This window comes from Anomaloglossus baeobatrachus, chromosome 2, assembly GCF_048569485.1.
Source record: "Anomaloglossus baeobatrachus isolate aAnoBae1 chromosome 2, aAnoBae1.hap1, whole genome shotgun sequence".
NCBI lineage: Eukaryota > Metazoa > Chordata > Amphibia > Anura > Aromobatidae > Anomaloglossus > Anomaloglossus baeobatrachus.
The window spans coordinates 397,332,988-397,345,270 of NC_134354.1; positions in this window are offsets into that span (position 1 = coordinate 397,332,988).

The window sequence follows — 12,283 nt, forward strand, 5'->3', positions numbered from 1 at the left end:
TTAGAGATGATGAATCACCATGTAAGGTAAGGATCTTAAGCTGGTGTCACACTAAACGACAGCGACAACGACGTCGCTGTTACGTCACCATTTTCGGTGACGTAACAGCGACCTTGTAAGTCGGTGTTATGATCGCTGCTTAGCTGTCAAACACAGCAAAAGCAGCGATCATAAGGTCGCTGTGCTACATGTTCAGAGAGCAGGGAGCCGCGCTTAGCGCTGGCTCCTTGCTCTCCTGCAGCACACATCGGGTTAATTAACCCGATGTGTGCTGCAGCTACATGTCACAGTTCAGAGAGCAGGGAGCCGCGCTTAGCGCTGGCTCCTTGCTCTCCTGCAGCACACATTGGGTTAATTAACCCGATGTGTGCTGCAGCTACATGTCACAGTGCAGAGAGCAGGGAGCCGCGCGCACTGCTTAGCGCTGGCTCCTTGCTCTCCTTGCTACAGTATGCATCGGGTTAATTACCCGATGCATACTGCAGCCACATGTCACAGTGCAGGAGCCGGCACTGGCAGCAAGAGCGGAGGCTGGTAACCAGCGTAAACATCGGGTAACCAGGGAAAGGTCTTCCCTTGGTTACCCGATGTTTACGCTGGTTACAGCTTACCGCAGCTGCCAGTGCCGGCTCCTGATCGCTTCATTTCGTCGCTCCCTCGCTGTCACACACAGCGATGTGTGTGTCACAGCGGGAGAGTGACGACCAAAAAATGAAGCTGGACATTCAGCAACGACCGGCGACCTCACAGCAGGGGCCAGGTCGTTGCTGGATGTCACACACAGCGACAGCGACGGGACGTCGCTGCAACGTCACAGAAAATGGTGACGTAGCAGCGACGTCGTTGTCGTCGTCGTTATGTGTGACACCAGCTTTAGTTTTCTTTATGTAAACCTTTCATGTTGTCGAATTTTCTTAGATCCTTCATTGGCACATTTTGTTTTGATACAGACACAAAGAGGATCTGCAGCAAAGTCAGCAGTGTTACTTTTTGCTGCATATTTAAGACATCGCATTCACGTCTTTAGGGAAAATCTGCAATAAAAAAAAACGCAGGCAGAATTTTCATGCTGCAGAAAACAGGTACGTTTCTGTCCGATCTAAAAGAAAAACAACCTGACTTCACTTTGACTATATTCCGCTGTAGATTTTGTGTCCAAATAGTTGGTTGAAATATCCACTGCATATCTATTATGTCTAAATATGATCTAAGAAGGAAGAATAAATAACCAAAAATGTTTAAATTATAGGGTACTTCGATTAGACACATTGCTAATTTGTCTAAAAACGTCTGATAGATGGAAGTCTCACCAATTGGACCAGCGCCTGTGTTTAGAATGGAGGTTCCTAGTGCCCTGTCTCTCACTTTAATGTCGCAGGCGGAGAATGAATGGAAAGTTGGCAGCGTATATGTGTAGATCTTCCTATCTACCTCTATGAAAGTTACAGATACAGCTGAGCATGCTTCTTAGGATGGTGTCACTATGTACACAGTACACAGCTGAGCTGTGTACAGGAGGCTGGATGGACTTGCATAGTTCCTATAGCTCTCTACTATGGAATGATACTTCATCTGACACTACATTAAGGGGTACTTTGCACGCTGCGACTTCGCTATCCGAAGATAGCATAGCCGAGCGCGATAGTACCCGCCCATGCGATATCTTGTGATAGCTGCCGTAGCAAACATTATCGCTACGGCAGCTTCACACACACCCGCCCTGCGACGTCGCTCTGGCCGGCGTCCCGCCTCCTTCCTAAAGGGGCGGGTCGTGCGGCGTCACAGCGACGTCACACAGCAGGCAGCCAATAGAAGCGGAGGGGGCGAAGATGAGCGGGACGTAAACATCCCGCCCACCTCTTTCCTTCCGCATAGCCGCTAGAGGCAGGTAGGAGATGTTCCTCGCTCCTGCGGCTTCATACACAGCGATGTGTGCTGCCACAGGAACGAGGAACAACATCGTACCTGTCGCTGCAGCGATATTATGGAAACGTCCGACACTACACAGATCACCGATTTACAACGCTTTTGCGATCGTTTATCGGCGCATCTAGGCTTTACACGTTGCGACGTCGTTACCGTCACTTTCAATTTGAACCCGGCGATATCGCAGTAGCGATGTCGCAACGTGCTAAGTACCCCTGAGGGTTATTCTAGCAATTCTTTGAAGAGTATGATATTTTTATATATATATATATATATATATATATATATATATATATATATAATTTGCAAGCTTTTATAGCATCATCATATTCCACAACACTTACGCTATGTAAACACACTGCATCTAAAGAAGCAGCTACCTTGAGTAAAATTATGTTTGAGGACCAATTTCTTTCTTGTTCTCACTAGAAGCATCAACCCTACAGCACTGTTATCCCATGTATTGACACAGTGGTCACACTGGAGGCCTACAGGGAACTGATCTGTTTGTTTTTCTGGCTTGACTGCCGGTACGTGTCCTGTGACTACATGGCAGCAGTGTTGTATGCTTCTGCTGAACAAGCAACCCTGAACTGCTGGAAATGCCACATAGTTGCTAATTGTGGAGGAAGCTGGCTCCAAGCATCTGGCCTTCTGTTGCTCTACAGAGCCATATTGTTGGGATAGTAGAAGACAGGTTTTTGTGGTTGCTGGTTTCTTTTGCAACAGAACTTTATATGGTACGACATACAAAGTAATTTTCATACCTATCTAATGCAATAATCTATTCTCTAATATACTTTGATTAAAAACTCCATACCATTCCCTAACTACACTATCCAACTGCATTTCTTTTATTTTTGTTCAACTTCCTTATGAATGATACCTTGTTTGAGAATCCCAGTACGTGATGAGATACTCAAGCAAAGCGCCATCAGGTGGCAGACGCTGTGGCCACTGTGGCGGCCTCTGTCCCTTTCCTGAAATAAAACGTCATTAGTGACACTCGTTTCAGAGGCTGGGCTAGTGCCTGCGTGCTGTGCAATGTGCACAATGACGGCATACTGCTCAGATCAACAGTAATGAGTTGGCACTAGGGAAAAGCAGATCGTCAGTGCGTGGTATCAGAATACACGATGTGCAGAGACCAATGCCACCCCCGCCAGTAACATCACTTGCAAGAGCGGTACAGGTCTCTGCTTGCCTGGTAATCTTCGAAAACAGACTGACAGTGCTCTCTTCTCTGGTGACAGTTTATTACTGCTGACTTCAGCCAGCAAACGAGAGCATACTGTCATTGTGCACATCTCACAGAGCACAGTGACTAGCTCAGCCCCTGAAACCAGCATCACTGATGACGTTTCATTTCAGGGAGGGGGCAGGGACTGCATCTGCCCAATGATGATGCTTTGTTTGATTCTCCCAGCATACAATAGTAAAAAAAAAACAAAAAACAGCTAGTGTAGTTAGGCAACCGAGGGGGAATTTTACTTAAAGTGTTAGAAATGAATTTACATTATTTTATTAAATAGATAGGGATTTAGGATTAATATTAATTTGTATGTCAGACCACCCCCTTTAAGGATTTAGTTATTTAGACCGTCGAGTCTCACATCGGCATCACTCGCACACTCTCTGGACAGGAGCATTTCACCTGCATAGAAATACATGCAGCAGACCCGCTCCTGTCAGGAGAGAAGCCAGCCGCACCGGGTAATGCGATCCGATAATCGTGCGAGTCATACGCTCGTGTGAGCACACCCTTAAAGTAACTTTCCAGAGAGAAAAACAAACTATATCACCAGCTGTGTTTAATTCGGGTGTCAGAACTATAGGTCGTATCATGTTTAGTGCTCTGGGAAGCAATCACAATGACTGATGTCTGGGGATGCTGTTATTGCTAACGTCTTGCTTGTTCGAGCCAGCTTCCTGGCTTAGGCTTGAGTTCTATGATGTTATTATTACATGCAATGTAAGATAATCTAAATAATCCATCACTGTTAGCCATGTGAACCATACAGGAACCGATGATGCTATTTCTACCAATGTCAGCATTCTAGGCCATTATTAGGACAAGAAGCAACTGACAACACATGGACTAAACATCAGAGGGGAATTCTAGGTCTAAAATACTGGTGAGCTAGGATAGGTCATTAGTATTAGATCAGTTGGAGTCCAAAATCTGCACTCCCACTGGTTTTCAATACTGGCAAGGGCTTGGAGCAGCACAGCCTTGTTCACTTCGGATTGCTTGTTTTTGTGTGCTGCAGTTCAACTCCAATTGAAGTTAATACAAGCTGAGCTGCAGTACCTGTAGTCGGCCACTGCACAAAGAATGGACTTTTGCTGCTCTGGCTCATTACATTAATTGCATCAAGTCGCAACCATGTCTGAGAACAACTAACTGGTGTCCATACGCAACTGATATGTTTTTGGTGACCTATTTAAAAGTAGAAAACACATTTAATTATTCGCACTAATCGTATTGCTTGTTCAGTTTATTCTATGAGATGCAGCATCAGCCTGACTCCCCTGCCTCCTGCTTGTAAAAGCAGACAGAGAAAGCTATCAAAAGCAGGAGGAAGGGGAGAATGGCTGAAGCTGCCTCTCAAAGGATACACTTAGACTTTGTAATGTGAGATAGGTAACATTAATTCTATTACAGTGACCTATCACTGCTGGCATTAGGTAGGACGTATCGAAGAAAGTGCAGTGTCTAAAAACTGCCACCTCAACAAAGCCATAGGCACTTTGGTATATATAAGATGTATTAAGAGAATCCTATTAGAGGAGTCAAAGGAATCATCTTGGCAGAAAACCCAGAAATGGCACATCAACTAAACATGTATACAGTAGGCATACAGTGAAAAACATTCACAAGCGACTTTGTGACCATCCCAATATAACCATCGTAGTTGCTGAGCGTCGTCAGCCTTAATCTAATATACATGTCTTTATCTTTGCTAAAATTCTGTCTATAGATTTTGAGACAGGTCTCAAAGCTGTGACTGACCATTCATGCCGATGCCATGAGTGTTGTTACATAGATCCAAACAGATAAACAAATAGACATGCTTCTAATAATTTTAATTGATTAAAGGGGTCTCTAAAGCCTGCTTTACACGTTGCAATTTCGCATACGATATCGTATGCGATTTGCAATGCCCCCATCGTATGTGCAGCACGTTCAATTTGTTGAACGTGCCGCACATACGATTAACCCCCGTCACACATACTTACCTACCATACAACCTCGATGTGGGCGGCGAACGTCCACTTACTGGAGTGGGAGGGACGTTTGGCGTCACATCGACGTCACGCGGCAGCCGGCCATTAAAAGAGGAGGGGCGGAGCTGAGCGGGATGTAAACATCCCGCCCACCTCCTTCCTTCCGTATTCTGGGCCGGGAGCCGCAGGAGGCAGGTGAGATCTGTTCATCGTTCCTGGGGTGTCACACGCTGCGATGTGTGCTACCCCGGGTACCATGAACATTCTGACGTTCAATTCGTCAGGAATGAACGACGTGCATGCGATGAACGGTTTTTCATTCAATCGCAATTGCACGTCGCTGTCACACGCTACAACATACCTTACGATGCCGGATGTGCGTCACATACGACGTGACCCCGCCGACACATCGTAAGATATCTTGTAGCGTGTAAAGCGGGCTTAAAAGTGACTATACACTTTCATTAGCTGTAGGCTGAACAACCAACAGCTATTGCTTCCAATCCTCCCAAGGTGGCCAATTTTTCATGTGTTTTTAATAGGGAAAGGAAATTAAGAAACTGCCAAACACCTCTGGTGACTGTTCATCTCCCTTCGAGCTCATTCCGGCGAGCCTATAAATTAGACATCTGCTAGTTGATTTTTTATCACTGGCACATTGATCAATATTTTTCAACGAGGCAGTGTAGATGACCCATTTTTTTAACTGACAGAATCTCTTTGAAAAAAATCGCTGAATGTTGCAATTTTACTTTAAAGTTGACCCATCCAAGTCTATGGATGCAAGAAAAAAATCGTATGCAACAGTAAGGTATCTGATTTTTAGTGATACAGTGCAGTTGACAATGCAGAAGGTGGGGAAATTTCTTTCTCCTCATCTGAGAGAATCAGAGCACACTATGCTCACACTCTGATTAAGTCTGATCAGAGTTTCTGCAAAGTGTAATTTGCGTAATCTGTCCGATTTTCTAGGATGAGAGAATCTATTGTCATCTGCACCTGACCACAACTGCTACTGTAAAAATTGGATTGCATACTGATGACAAATAAGAAAAAATTGTCCCACTTTTTTGCATGAAAAGCAGAGTGCATTTTTTTGTACTGTGGTATGAACCAACCAATTCAACTCTATGGGTGCGAGAAAACAATCAGATACCACAGTATGGCATCCAATTTTCATGGACACATTTCAATTTTGTAACATAGGAAACTATAAATGTTCTTGTAAATTATTATGAGCTGCGGAGTGACAAACAATGAACTGCACACGTGCAATGCTTTCTGGGCAAGTAGGGGATTAGCGGATCCACTGGGCCACAGCTCACAGAAAACCTAAAGAGGCATGACTACGGAATCACAATTGATGTTCACTAGAGCCTCAGATGGTGAGGGTGTTGTGCTACAGGTATGAGACCAGGTGCTACTCTGGAAGACTGATGCTGTGACAGCTGGCCTTAGGGGTACGAACACTGACAATCTCTGATAGTAGAAACAGTAGCAGCAGCCGATGTCATGGATTCGGCCAGGATGCATTGATGGATGCAGTAGCAGCAGCAGCTGCAGATATCGTAGTAGGTGGCCGGCGTAGATACTTGCAGAAGCAGATATCATGGTAGGCGGCTCTTATAGATACTTGCAGCAGCGTCAGCGGAAAATGACACTGGGGCCATGGGGCACCCATTACCAGGCCGCAGTGCTGCTACTGGGACAACGCGGTGGCGAGGCCTGGTCCCATGACCCCAGCACTGTCCTTTAAATATAAATTGGATGATGACAGTTATTCGTGACACCACCTGTGGTATGTGTAATGTCCTGGAGGTGAATTCATGGGGCCGTGCGCCAGACTCCCCCAGAGAGGCAACCCAGAGCTAACCCCTATACAGGGATACAGGGACTGTCCGGTCACCCCACCAGAGGGCCTAGATGCACGGTAGCGGGAACACTAAGGGTACGGGGTCTGAGTCCTTCAAAGGTCTGCACAGGGAAAGTCTATAATCCACAGGGAACCGTAGACAGGACGGATGTCTGGAACCAGGTTCAGGTGCCGAGAAGGAACAGCAGACGAGGTCTGGATCCAGCGAGATTTGCAGGCTGAGGTTACCAGGTGGAATCGGGGACCGGTGACGGGATCAGGCTGACGGAAGATGGAGAGATCCACAGCAGACAGTCACCGGGATGGTTCCTGAGGAATCAGCAATCTGGACCAGGTCAGGACGGCAGACGGGCTCTGCAGAAGAGACAGTGTTATACGGGAGACAAGGCACAGAGAGACCTGAACACCTAGCTATGGAAACACGTTGAACAGGCAGCGCACACCTGGAAAGGGAAGTCTATATACCCTGTACCTGTGTCAGTCATATCCTGTTCCCGGGACGCTGACCCTTTAAGAGGAGGTGAGTGAGCGTGTGCCCTAATGCGCATGCGCGAGGCCCGAGTGCCGGAGGCCAGTACAGGAAGCGGTGAATGAGATGCAGGGGTGCCAGACAGAGTGTCCTGGGTCGCAGGGAGACGCCGGGACCGGCGAACGGGAGGACGCAGAGGAGGGGGAGTGAGAGGAGCAGCCGCGGGCAGGAGGACCGGGGACCGGAGCGGTGAGTGACAGGCGGCGCCGGGACCCGGGGAGCGTGACAGTAGGCGGTAATTTAGATGCCGCCTCTGCAGAATGGGGACCTCTGGGGCAGATGGTGACGCAGCCGAGATGGTGCAGCTCTCCACAGGCGGATCTGGGCCCCAGGTCGGATAGGGGTAGTAGTAGTAGATGGCGAGGGTTGTAGGGCTGGAGGTGCAGGTGAATAATGGAGCGACACAAGGATGCAGTCTCAAGGTTTTTACTCACTGTAGCAGTTTCCAAGGTAACACAACGTCAGTGACCACTTTTGGAGTGCTGGGTTCCACTGTGAAGGGCTCCAACTGATCCCGGGTAGTTCTGAGGTCAAGTCAGGTGCACTTTCTTATGTGTACCTTCCCTGGTCGTCTTCCTGTGCTTGCTTCTCTCTCCTGCTTTGCACCCTCACACACAGAGCCCTGAGCTGGTGTCTGTGGACCCTTTTGGGGTGGCGTCAAGCTCTATCCCTTCACCCTGTTTGGTCACCTTCCAGGGCATTCGTGTGCGGATGTGGGCTCGGTGCTTGCAGTTACCTCAGCCCCTGGTTTTATTAGCTGAGTTCGTAGGTTCTTCTCCTCTAGCCTCAGGACCAGTCCCCAATCTGCGGCCAAGTCCCTCCACTCTGTTGCTGTGTGTGAAACAGGGCTACGGGAGTAAGGCGCACTTCCCGTGGTCCCTAGGACCCCTTCTGTCTTGTGCCTGGGCCGAGTTGCACCAGCTCCAGGCCACAGGTCTTCACTCCTCCACTGCTCCTTCTCGACTCTCTGACACTACAGTGTGCTCCCACTCACTAGACTCCACCCCAGGCCTGTCGGATTAGGGGGAGGGAGGTGCCATCACCAGTGGTGGCTATTCATAGCATTCATGTCATGAAGCCGTAACCCTGACCCGGTGGGGAGCTGCTGACTGAAAGTGTTGTGTGTTTTGTGGGTTTTAGATGGCCATACCCAGGATGGAATACCACATCTCTGGATGAGGTGTAGTACCTCTGTGGCGACTGAAGTCTCAGGGGCGCCACATATCCTGGTAGGCAGCTGGCATGGATAGTTGCAGCAGCAGACTTGTAATGCACTGAAACACAGATATGAATCAAGAAAGGCACAGTAACAGAGGCGGTGGAAGCACAAATAGACCTAAGAACTAGCAATGTAGAGAACTCGTTGTCCAGGCACCTCCTTTAAGGGGAAGGTGCCTTAAATACATGATGGGTCAGGTACTTTCTGGTCAAGACATACTGGCACTTAAGAAAAGGAGTGTGTCCGTACTCGCACCGGGTGTTCCCAGGAGGCCTGTGCGGCATGTACTGGACCCTGGGATACTGCAGCATGGACTGGGGACGAAGCAGCCACTGCTGGGCATTCGGAAAGTTGAGAGTGCCGGCATCCCCGCTGGGGGAGGAAGGTGTAGCGCCCCACGGGGCCGGAGGGGTTACACGTCACCGGGCCAGTGGTTTCGTGGGGTTGTTGTGACTGGCCTGACCCGGCTTCGTGGCCTCGTCGGCTACATGTAAAGACAGGTGCAAGGCTGTCCGGTGTAGAGGAGGATGGAAGGAGGGTGAAAGGTCCCTGGAAGGCATCACCGGTGGCAAGTGTGACTGGGGTCTCGGCTGCCGACCTCTCCTGCGACTTTTCCTCTCCCAGGGGCGGTGTGGGAATGGGGGATGCTTTGCAGCGCCATCCGTTGTGTGCGACCATGGATTAGCAGCCGCTGCGAGGTGTTGCTCTCCTCCGGGGCTAATGTTAACGCAGCACAGATAGTCCAGCTCCCCACAGGTGGAGCGAACCCCAGGGAGGATGCGGACGATGGGGACGGCTGATGGCGCCAAAGCGCGGGGCAGCGGGGCCGACAATTACAAGGACATCACAGGGGGCTGCGGTTCAAAGTTCCGTTTACTGACAGTTCTTAAAGATCCCCGGAGGTGTCGCTCTCCACCGCCATTGATGGACTCCAGCCAGTCCCGGAGGCAATCACTGGTGTCTGTGGAAATGTGTGAGACCTTTCTCCTTGCGCTGACTCATGGCTCCCCGTGGCATGAAGCAACTTGGAGACTCCGCTGTCTGTGTTAAATGTCCTGTCCCGTATGCAAGTGATCCGGGTCCTCGCTGTGGGGCCTGGCTGTAAACCCGACCCTGGATCCTATATGTCATTGTGCTCCAGAAAAGTGGGTGGTGGGCGATGGGACAGGAAATCCCCAACCCCTGCAGATTTGTTAGTCCATGAAGGTTTCCCCAACCGAGGGTTCTGCACCCCGACTGCGCTGGCACTGTGGAAGCGGTTAAGCTCCCCCCAGCTGCCATGTCTCCTGTGTCTCACCATCTCCACCGGTCGCCTCTGTCTCTCGCCTTCTTTCAGTCTGGCCGATCATAGCTATAGAGGTTCTGTGAAGCACTCTCTATAGTAGCCGTGGTACTACAAGTCCCATGATGTTCTGGCACTCTCCCCTCCTTCCCCGAGATAGCTCCTAGGCATGCATCCCGGGTGGTCCACCTAAGGGGAGATCCCCCCAGGGGACATGTTGCTCCTTCGCTGTCTCAGACTGTTCTCTGACTAAAAGTCAAACTGTTTTGCCTTTCTACTCATTCACTGAGAGCAGCCCCCACCCTCTGGAATGACTCAGCAGTGCTGAGGGATTACCCGTTGCTATGGTGCCCATCTGCAGTCTGGCTTCCTGTATGTGGTGACTCATGCCAGATGTTCTATGTGAGTGGCAGAAACCAGTGATTAACCTCTTCTCACCCAGGAGAGAATTACAGCTTAAACCAGATGCAATTCCCTGTGGCGACTGAGCCTCAGGGGCGCCACAATGGCACGACAGCGTGGGGACACCAGTATGAGCATTACGACACGGATAACACGTGAGAAAGAATATCACTTCTGGACAAAAATCACACTGACTTTTCTTATACTGTCGTGTGGACCCACCTTTAAACAAACTAGGTGCTAAATTCAATTAGATTGTTTGGCCGACTTTGGTCTAATATTTATGGATATGGATTGTATGCCCCTTCTGAGATGCTGCAGAAGAGCTTTGTACTTGTCTGTACAGTATTGTATGATAATGTAGGTTTGCCCTACTGAACTGTCAATAGTTCTGTGTGAATCGTGAGAAGCCTCTTAGCTATCCATTCACAGCTAAGCAAACAGAGCTCTCGTTATTTCCAGTTCAGGGGTACGATTTGAACAGTGTATTTTACTATTAACTCCGTACTGACAGGACACCGCTTCTATTCCATATGTTATCATTTTGATCTTAGTTACTATAACATTTGTTTTCTTGTACTATGTGAAATTTTCATTGTATGCCTCATCACTTTCTAATTCACAAAAGCAAATCACTTGATTTTTGCTATTTTTAGCAGTTTTTAGGTTATTGCATTATGTTTATCAAATCTGCAGAGAAAAACAGTATACATTGGCCCGAGTCATCTAGGGTGTTTTCTCCAGATTTCTGAAGTAAAACTCCTTTCAATGTTGCAGAATTTCTGCACAACATGAAGTAGCACAAAAATCTTTCAACTTTTGATGTTTTCACGCAAGTCCACCAAAATGGGTGAGGCTGGGGACGAGCCAGGGGTGGGGGTAGGATTAGTGTTGAGCAAGCACTACCATGCTCGGGAACTCCTTACTCGAAACGAACAGGTTGGACTCTTGGAAGGGCTTGACTCAATCGCCGAGCATAATGGAAGTCAATGGGAAACTTGAGCCTTTTTCCAGAAGATCTTCCAGAAAAATGCTTGAGTTTCCCATTGACTTCCATTATACTCGATATTCGAGTCGAGCCCTTCTAAAAGTCCAACCTGTTCGTATCGAGTACCTTCTGATTACAAGTACCAAGCACCTGAGCATGGTAGTACTCGCTCTTCACTAGGTAGGATTTGTCTTTCTCCTAGAATTACCATGTAGAGTTGCATAATGTACAGTTGCTGGACCCCTCAGTGTTCACTTAAAGTACACTAAGGGGTACTTTGCACGCTGCGACATCGCTAGCCGATTGTAGCGATGCCGAGCGCGATAGTCCCCGCCCCCGTCGCAGAAGCGATATCTTGTGATAGCTGCCGTAGCGAACATTATCGCTACGGCAGCTTCACACGCACTTACCTGCCCTTCGACGTTGCTCTGGCCGGCGACCCGCCTCCTTCCTAATGGGGTGGGTCGTGCGGCGTCACAGCAACATCACACGGCCAATAGAAGCAGATGGGCAGAGATGAGCGGGACGTAAACATCCCACCCACCTCCTTCCTTCCTCATTGCAGGCGGGACGCAGGTAAGGAGATGTTCCTCGCTCCTGCGGCTTCATACACAGCAATGTGTGCTGCCGCAGGAACGAGGAACAACATCGTACCTGTCGCTGCAGCAAAATTATGGAAATGACCGACACTACACAGATCATCGATTTTCAACACTTTTGCGATTGTTTATCGGTGCTTCTAGGCTTTACACGTTGCAACGTCGTTACCGTCGCCGGATGTGCGTCACTTTCGATTTGACCCCGACGAGATCGCAGTAGCGATGTCGCAACGTGCA